Here is an 8,917-nt window from a genome sequence, read left to right as displayed (position 1 = left end):
TTTTTTTATCAACATTATAAAAAAAAATCAAAAAAAAATCGATTATTTCAATTGCCTATAAATAGATTAAAAATTAGTGAAATATTTTGAAAATAAAACTATATAAAGAAAATGTCAATTTAAACAACTGGTAAAATTTTCAAGTGTCTACGACTCATACTTTTTGAATAATAACAAATATCAAAAATCGTTTGAGGCTAAACCGTTATTTAATGCGGTTTTGTAAAAATTTAAATTTCAAACACTCCTAAAAATTTTTTGTCTTAGTCCGGTTGAGTTTTTTTTACAGATATTTAAAGAAAAACTTATGGAGAACCTTGTACCAAATTTTAAAAGCTTAGTTATAAAAGAAAAAAATTTTACGATTTTTCAACCACAAAATTACTTGCAAATTTTCGCAATTTTGACATATTTCGTATAAATTTAAACTTTAAGCACTTATAAAAAAAAATTGTGACTAACGATTTTGGATTTTTTTTTATCACTGTGAGAACAACTTATAAGAAACCTTGTATTAAATTTTCAAAGTTTTCTATCCAACCAAAAATTTTTTATCGTTATTTTAAAAAAAAATACTTAGAAAAATTGAAAATTTCATTTGTCTATAAATAGCTCAAAAAAAGTCGAAACACTTTGAAAATTTAACCCTGTATAGACAACGCTAATATAAACATCTGTTGCAAATTTCAAGTGCTTACAATAATTATTTTTTGAGTTACAGTAAAATTAAGTTTTCGTTTTTGTCAAAAATTGGTTTTGCGTAAAAATTCGCGTTTTTCCGTTATTTTTTTAAGGTTTTTCCTGCCGCTTTTGAAGTATTGGGAAATTTTCACTTTTGACCCCCCAAAGTACCAACTAGATTCGCTTTCCTTTCAGAAAAGGTACAACTTTTGAAAATCGAAGCATTTTTACTGCTCCAAAAGTTGTCGTCAGACACAAAAAAAAAAAAAAAAAACACACATCATTGTAAAATCAATACATTCATCACTTCGTTCAGAATCTAAAAGAATCAGTCAAATCGGTTCAGTAGTTTTCTCGGTTAGCGTGGTCGTAGAAAACCCATTACAATTTTATATAATAGTATAGATAGTCCGATAGTCGTTATTTTATCATCACTATATTGCCCCGTGCAGTATCTAAATCCCCCCCCCCCCCCCCCAGTTGGGAACTACTGGGTTATGCCTATATAAATAAATAATATTATGATACATGCATAGACGTAATTGGGGTAAATTCTTGGTGGGGGAAGTTCGTGGTAAAACTAAAAACGTATAAGGTAGGTGTGGAAAAGAGGCCTTTACTCACCTTCCAATAAATAAATTAGTAGGTATTATTATAGTTATTAGTTAGTAATAGACAAGGTACCTACGTAGGTAGGTATTGACAAAAAAGCGTTCACAAAACAGTATTACATTTTATTTTAACTCATGACAGCCGACAGGTGAGGCAAAAAGACATGATTGCCCCCTTAAATAAATATTTGTCTTCCCCCTACCAGATTACGCCTATGGATACATTTATATAACTATATAAGTACTCACGATTTATGTCATGCTCGAGTCAGATTTGTGTGCTAATTTTTCTTTAAACTATAGACTAAAGCTCATTTGTAAAGAGATGTCAAATTTTTAAAACTTCTTAGTTCTTAGTAACTTCTAGGATATTAAAGACCGGATTATTGTGCAATTTCAACTTTTTATTACAATATGTATCAATTACTCTTATAGAAACATGTTGTAAATCTAAATCAAGTAAAGACTGTAAAGTGCATTACCATAAACAAAGTCTCAGTTTGAACAACATTGCACGTTACAGGGTTTTTGGTTATAAATTTACTTTTAACATTTTATTTAATCAAAAATGGACATATTATGTAATATTGCAGAAATTATACTTTATAAATATTATTTCAAGTTTGTGTTACTTATCAATCATCAATTTCATAATCTTAATAATCATATAATACGATATTACGATTTAATAAAGATAACAAATATGTGACAATACCATTATACTATCCATAGACCACGGGTATCTATATTTCACAATGTACACTACATAATACTATAATATAGTATAATATATAGGTGCAGTCTACCCGCTGCAGCTGTATAGGAAAAAAAATAGAAATGTAAGTACAATGTACATGATAGGTAAATATTGTACCTATATGCTTTATATAAATAGGCGCAAATAGGGGAGGCTGGGGCAAGCCTGAGCATAAATGAGTTAAAAAGTTAAGTTAATTTTAACTTTTTAAATTAATTTTCAAATGTACTATTCATTAACTTAATTTTTAACTTACCTGATTTATATTGATATAAACTTAATAAATAAAGAGTTACTTTTAATCAAATCCAAGTTACGTTAATTTATAAAGTATCATTAACTTGCCCAGGCTTGGGCTAACGGACTTAGCCCCCCCTAAATTTTCTATAGCCCTATAGAAAACTAAAACTAATGATTTCACTACTATAATTTAAAATCATCATAAGAGTATCAAGTATAAACCAGTGGCGTCATTTCAGTTTTTGAGAGACGGGGCAAAATTGTTGACCGGCCCAAAATAAAACTGAAAAAAAAAAACCTCTAGCTAACAATTACATTACACTACATTACAATTGCATTTTTATCTCAATACAAATAATAGCCTTCTTACATAATTTTATACTAACTAGTTAGTATCAAAGGTTACTATCATAAACATATTAAATATCCCATTTTTTTGACAGATTACAATGACTAAATAATTAATACAAATGTAGAAGGATACTTAAATATATTACCTATTAGCTACTATAATATAAAGGCCCAAAACTAGCCCATATTGGCTTGCTAATGACAAGGGGAGGGTAAAATTTAATGCCCACCCTGCCACAAATTTCGAAAATTATTTACGCCCATGTTTATAATATACCTATTATACAAAGAAATATTCAATATAAATTAATAAATTCTAACGAAAATGTAATATTAATTAGGTACCTATACTAAAAGAATGGTTCTTCTCTATCAGCAATTATTAAATCTCTCAAGTCTTAATATAATTTAGCATTTTAATGAGTTTCATGTTTTTTAGGTGTCTACTGTACAAAAATCAAGTCTATAATAATGTATGAATGTATGATTAATAATTAAAATGTAACCAACAATATCGCGAGTATCTAATGCCGGGTGGGAATACCTACTTACCAGTGGCGTAATTTGGTAATTTTTGTGGGGGGGGGGGATGACTTTTTTTTAACATTTTGCCCCCCCCCCAAAAAAAAAAAAAAAAAAATATTTATTATAAGCACCTTTCAGTGCAATATATTTATAAACAGTAAATATTAAAATTAAATAACAAAACTCCACATGAATGATTAATTTAATATCAGTATCTATATCACAATATCAAATTATGAATTATAAAACTATAAAAGTCGAATGCCGATTGCTGATTATAACTGTAACTTATAACTGATGTTCGATTACCGAATAACGACGAAACTAGGAAAGTCACTACGAAAATTCCGATTAAGTGTACAAATCATTATTAAGTTATTTTTTGTTCAATACTTCAATGGGACGATAGTCTTTAATCTAGATAAAATAATCTGATAATCATCGAGCGTCGTCGATCCACGAAAAAATAATACTCTTATCATTTTTCGGACAACTGCCAGCTAGCCGAGGCATTTAATATCAATAATAAAAAAAATATATTATTAGATAAAGAAGTACATATAGGTAAATGTAGTTAACCAGTCTTAAAAAAAGAAGGTCATGGGGGGATACGACACCCAAATCCCCCCCCCCCCGTAATTACGCCACTGCTACTTACTGCAGAATACATTTTACAATATTAATTGTATTGGAACGAAAGTTGGAGAAATTAATATCAATATTCAATAATTATTATATACTTACTATATACTTTTAATAGTAATATTAGTAGTGTAATGAATAATATTAATATCAACTTTAATCTAATAATAGTGATGTATTTAGGTTTTAGTCTTGGGAGGGGATATGATTTTATCCAGTAGCCCCGCCTTTAAAGTTAGAAGCCTTAAGTTAGGACTCCGAAAACTTTTGCATATTATATACAGCCTATGGGGGGATTGATCCCCTTAATCCCTCCTGTAAATACACCACTGCTATATAATCTATATTATATATTCATATATATATATGCCCCGATGGCATACAAAGGTGTTATAAGAGAAGACTGGTATTCTAATATTTTAGTTGCGTATATATAGGTATATACTATAGTTCGTTTCACGATATCACTCGATGTCTGGATAATATTATAATTTAATATAGTAATATATTATTATTATAAAATACGTTTTACATCATAATTTATAATAATAATAGTAGTAATAGTAATAATAATAATAATAATAATAATAATAATAATAATAATAAATAATAATAATATTATGTGGGTTCGTTCGCCGATAACGGTGTGGCCGCCGCGGCGCCGCCGCTACCGCCTCCGTCGTATCGTATCAGTGTGCCGCCACCGTCGTCAGTCGCATTGCCGCGTTCGACTCGTGTAGTCTGTCGTTCCGTTTATGTCCGTGAACTGAGCGCGTGCGCGCTCGCTCTTTTACTCCAACAAAATAATACGTTTGAAAATCACCATTCGTAACCGTCACGTCGCCACGGAATATATATTTTTTAAAAACAATTTTCGCCGGTTTTCCTATCAGTACCCACCTATCGAATTTCGAATCGCCAAATAATTAATTATAAATTCAACACTACTGTCAAATGCAACCGGAAATAAAAAACTGAAAGAAAAATATTCCGTCCACCAGTAAAAAGTCACTAGACCGTTCGTTGTCGTAGGTATTTTTTATTTACGTCTACTGATTCGCACACGTATCGAACCCTGCACCCACCGTATTTTTATACATTATATTATGTAATACTATATATTAGGTATTATAGTATTTAAAATTAAATGTTCGACACCGTTTGGTCGGCGCTGTAAAATCGGCCGTATCGCCACCGCGTTATCTATCTGTCCGGGGCTGGTGCGCGCGAAAAGTAAATATTGAAAAACGCGTCGTTTATCGCAGTTGTCCTGTCACTGCTACAACGACTGCCATCACCGCCGACGCCGTTAATTGATAACGACTGGCAGTCGCGCATGAGATGCTCATCGCCGACGGTTAATCAAAGAAAAACAGCCGTAATGTCCAGGAGGAAACAGAGCAACCCGAAGCCGCTGAAACGTAAGACACGATAATAATATAATAGTTATAATAAGTAATTTCTAAAAATATACTCCAATAGTAATAATAAAACGTTCGATACGACTTGTTCGTATTTATACATATAATATATTATTCATCGATAGGCGATTATGATCATTGTTATCATTATTTGTATAATTATTTTCGTTTATAATTATTATTATAATATTGTCCCGACATGGCAGCTAGGGGATTGGTTGTCGGGAGTTGCGGGACTTGCAAAGTGTAGAGAGGATTTGGTTCTGATAAAATTAATAATAAAACCCAAGAGTAAGAAGAGTATAACGAAAAAAAATACGCTGAGATATCTATCAAGAGTTAATGAGTGGTCCGCCGAACACGTGGACGTCGAGTGTCGCGTACGATAATCGCTGACTTTAGTATCGTGGCGTTTTTTTTTAAATCTACAATTAGCGATTATCCGTCTCTCGAATCCAATATAGAAATGACGTTGTAAGAATGTCAACGAATAAATTATTATTTATCGATATTAAAATAAATATTATAAGTCACTACTACTAGTAGATATAATCTACGATAGAAAATTTTCCGAGTTTATCCCTATCTGTAGTTTAGGAATATCATTCCCGTATGTGTAGGTATGATTAGTTACTTTTAGATAAAAATTAATTTTATACTTGAAAGTTCACATAATACGTTTTACAAATGAGGAATTAAGTAAGGTTTCTTTTGTATTATTAATTCAGAAATAATTTTCATTTTAACGTGGTTTAAATCATAAAATACCGAAATGTAACATACCTTGTATTTTAATCAGGTACCTATATAGTACAGTACCTATTGAATTACCTATATTTTTTTAAATAATTATGCGAAAAATCAAACAAATAGATTAAATAAATTCAAATTATACGTGTTTATTTTATGACATAAAACCACCTCTCCATATCATAGATTGTGATCATTGATTTTGTTTCGTGCATTTTAATTACACATGATGAATTCATTGAAAAATTATATTTGGCTATTTTAAAAATTTGGAATTTAATATAGGTACTTTTGTGTAAAAATGTATAATATTATCGTATGTCATGTTATTGGAAACAATTTTTGAGCTGTATACCTGTGAAATAAAACAATTTTAAATTTACATCCCTCATATAGGTCGTATAACCATACGATGTCTTATAATGCATACAATATTTTTTAAACAATACCTAGTATTGAAAATGTATAATGTTATACTTTTATTTTTATTTGAAATAAAAGCCAATCAATAATAGTTGTCAGTTATGTACTTGTGTTAGACAAAAGTGTCTTAAATTGTTTTAAAAATATATATTTACGATTATTTATCGAAATCTGAAAGTTCAAACAGATACATAAATAATAAATATTGTTGTTATTATCTTTTATTTTTTGTTTGTGAATAAAACAAAAACGGATTTTACGATATGATATATTATTTTGTACTGCATATTGTTATAAATGGAAAAAAAAAGAAATGTTGTTTGTCACACATTGGGTCCTGTGACCTATCTCATAGTTGCGATAATAACACACACACGTATTTTATATGCACGTATATGTATATGTTCATATATAATATATACTTGGGTAGACTGGTTATATAGGTTTGCCCTTGATGATGTTTGATAGTTCGTGCTCTATCATCTCGGTTGGACTCCCCAGATGAGTCGTTCAGATTAGCCGAGAGCTGATGGGACCCGGCGCATTCACATTATCCTGCTGATAACATTATTGGATAACTCGACCCAGGCCCGCGTTTTCATCTCTAAATCTCTCAATGTTACCGAACGATAGTCATCTCTGGGTTGTAGTTTTTTTCGTTATCTTTCCATACACCCTCTTTTAATTATAATCTCTGTGTATATATCTCACCCCGCCCCATTCTGACAAAAATAAAAATAATAATAAATATTGTATTATTATATTTTAAACACCGAATGGTTGTTTGACTTAACATTATTAAGCACTTCACGGCGGCGGAGGTTAACAATACGTCTAATATAGATGCATGATGGTTTTTATGTGTAGATAATGTTCGACAAACAACAAATGTCCAATAATATGTTCTTATCTATACGATGATTTTTTTTTTTTAGTATTCAACATTAATATTTAAATAAATTAAAATTTGTTAGGTATTAAATTAAGCTCCTATTTTTTTTATATTATATTATTCTTAAATTATACTTCATAGAACTTCTTACTAGTTATTACTTACCTATTATTATTGGTCATAAAAAAAAAAAAACAGCAAAATTTAAAAAATGATTGATGTGTTTTACCAACGTATCGTCGTAAATTATAAAGAAAAAAATAATAGTTACTTATACCTATATTAGGTTGTAAAGAATTTCGCAGATATTTTCACACGTGTTTCCTCATGAGTCGTGTAACGTATTACATGGGAATGAAAGCCTTAACTAGTGTTTTAACATATCTTGTTATTATGTTAAAGTAATGTCTTTTCATACAATAACATTTTACAGCGTATAATGTTACAACATTAACTGTATTAAACACTCATGTATTTACTATTTATTAGTTAATCAAGTGATTTAAGTAAATAAAACAATGTTGATTGATGATATAAATGTTACACTTTTTGTAGTTATGAATTATTATAAATATGATTGAATCAAAATATTGTAAGAATAAAAGCGACTATTTTTAAAATATTTTGCTTTATATATTTTAGGGTTAGGAAAAGTAATTAATTGCCTATTATGGCATGTAGGCAATATGGGTGTTTGTTTAATTTATTCAGAATCGAATGATTGAAACTGTAGATTTGTGTAATTTAAATATGATGTAATTTAATATATATTAATGCTTCATCGTGTGTGAGGCGGGTTGTGGCGAGGGCGATGACGGCCCTTCAAAAAATACAAATTATATAATGCATTGTTAAATTGTTTTTATAATTTTCGATAGGTATACCTAATAAAATAAAATTTTAATTATTTTTTAAATCAATTAGTTAAATAATATTACACAAAAAAATTCCTTTCATCATAACAATGGTCTAAAGACGTGACTGAACAGATAAAGTATAATATTATATTTGTTTTATATTCATATGCATAGAATTATAGCATAATGTAATACAGAATATAATATTATAATCTTGAATAATCAAGTTTTTTTTCAACTTATTCAGTCGATGACGATAGAGTTGTGTAATATAGTCTATAATCTATAGTCGTATAGATTCATATAATAAATAAATATTATTGTATACGAAGGACGAAAGTACAACAATTTTTGAGATTTTTAAGCTATGAAACTTTGATATTCTTTATACATTGTTAGTCGATAAATATGTGGTATAAACCTACGAACACTTATGGTTCAAGTGTCACGATATAGGTACTATTTCCTATTTTTTTTTTTAAATTTTTTTTATCTTAGTAAAATTACAACACTGTACCTACCCATTTTAATTGTATTCTTATATCGGTAATATCGAATTAAATAATGTTATTTGAATTGCATATTTAATTAAAAAATTGATAGAAAGAAAAAAAATGAAAAGTAAAAAGTAGGTATAAACTATTTTTCTAATATTAATTCTGATCTTGAACTAAAATTATTTTTAAATATTTTTGTTTGAAATATTAAGAACATTAAAATTAAAATAAAAGTAATATGCACATAAGATTTAGCCATTTAGGTAAGTA

Source organism: Acyrthosiphon pisum, chromosome X (genome assembly GCF_005508785.2).
Source record: "Acyrthosiphon pisum isolate AL4f chromosome X, pea_aphid_22Mar2018_4r6ur, whole genome shotgun sequence".
Taxonomy (NCBI): domain Eukaryota; kingdom Metazoa; phylum Arthropoda; class Insecta; order Hemiptera; family Aphididae; genus Acyrthosiphon; species Acyrthosiphon pisum.
This window is presented reverse-complemented; position numbering follows the sequence as displayed.